Consider the following 1865-nt stretch of genomic DNA (forward strand, 5'->3'; position numbering starts at 1 on the left):
AAACAGAGAAAGAAAGACTGAAAGAGTGAAAGTGAGGAAGTGGGGCTGGCAAGTGGCATGGTGGTTAAGGGCACTGGACTCCCACATGGCTGACTGTGGTTCGAGTCTTGGACCTGGTGGCTTGATTTCTCACTTTCTCCCTCTCTGGTCAAATTTAAATAAATAAATAAGCAAAGTTAAATAAAATAATTATTAAAAAAAAAAAAAGAAAGAAAGCCACCAGGTCTGGGCCTCGAACCATGGTTGGCTATGTGGGAGTCCAGTGCCTTAAACACCACACAACCTGCTGGCCAGTTTTATAAAATTTATCAATTTTTAGCAGTTCATGTTTTTTGTGTCCTATCAAGGCCATGACGATTTTCCTATGTTTTAATCTATAAGAATTACAGTGTTAGTTCTTACATTTATCTGACCTGATTTTTATGTACACCTCTGAATTTAATAACATTGTTCAAATAGAAGAAGCACTGAAGGCTGGCTTGGTGCTGCTCAAACGTTGCTGGATCCACATGGAAGGTCGTGGTTCAGTTCCCAGTTGGACCTGTACATCCTGGTTGGCTGGGAAGGCTGGAGGGGGAAAGGATTGACTAGGAGTCCCTGTTAGGATACTTGTCTTTCTCTCCCTGCATTACTCTCATGAAAAAAATAAACTTAAAATAAATAATAAGAAGAAAGGATAGGCACCCAAACCTGAAAAGGTGAAAGCATTCAGCCACCAGTAAAATACATCAGCACTCACTAAGCCCCAGGGTCAAAGTAGTGGTATTTCAGGGAATACTGTCTCTCACTTGTGATATGATTTTCTGATTTAGATTAATATTAGTTGTCAACAAGAGCACAAAGGCAATATGATTCACCAATGTTCTGTGATAAATTCTCTCATGTGGACTGTGGTTTCCTTAATTTATGAGCAGCTAAGGAAAGAAAATACAATGAGGGGGCCTGACTGATGGCTGGCGGTTGAGGCTCTGGACTCCCACACGTGTAAATGAAGTTTGAGTCCTGGACCTGGCAGCTTGCTTTCTCACTTTCTGTCTGTCTCTGGTAAGTGTGTGTCCTGTAGGAAATTAAAATTATAATGATAAGTCAAATTATTTAATAAAAAAAATTCAAAATTCAGCTCTCATCCAAAACCATGTCTGAGCCTGTGCCCTTTTTTTTTTTTTGAGTCTGTGGCTTTTCACGTTAGACAGAAATTCCAGAACTCACTAGGCCTCTCTAGACGGCAAGCAGGTGCAGGTCAGGACCTGTGTCTTGTTCTGTCTCCCCGTGTTTGAGATGCAACTCAATTAATGCTTTTTGAACGAAGGGAGGATACCGGCGTCATCTCTGTCGGCTCATTTATCTGCGAGGAGGTCTCAGTACCCCTCGCGTTTAGCACCGTCCCTGGCAGGCAGCACGGGAAGGGCAAAGAACGAGGGCGAAGGCCATTTGTGCAGCACACACACCACCATCTACAACACGAAGCCGGCGAACAGGGCAACCTCTAGCTGTAACATATGGCGACGAATATTTGGAACGTAATTGCTTCTGGGTAACACCGCCAGACTTGTAGGCTAAGTCCTTTATTTCTAATTTTGGGGGCTTATGTAGACCCAAGCTTCCCGAGTGGGGAAATACGGTGAGCACCGAAACCTTGAGTCTGGGGCATTCAGAGGACACTGATGCACCCGAGCGTGCACGGCGGCCCTGGTCGCCTAGCAACTGTGAGTCGATCGCTCGGCGCTCGACTGGATTGGGCCGGACCGAAATTCGGCGCTCGCGGGGAGCCTCCCTCGGGCCGCCCTCTCCGGCGCGGGTGTCCGCGCTGCGCACGCGCGCAGGGGGCCGGGCTGGGCTGCGGGAGGGCGCGGCGGCGTGCGGGC

The sequence above is a fragment of the Tupaia chinensis genome, unplaced genomic scaffold (genome assembly GCF_000334495.1).
Source record: "Tupaia chinensis unplaced genomic scaffold, TupChi_1.0 Scaffold148234_1, whole genome shotgun sequence".
Lineage (NCBI taxonomy): Eukaryota > Metazoa > Chordata > Mammalia > Scandentia > Tupaiidae > Tupaia > Tupaia belangeri.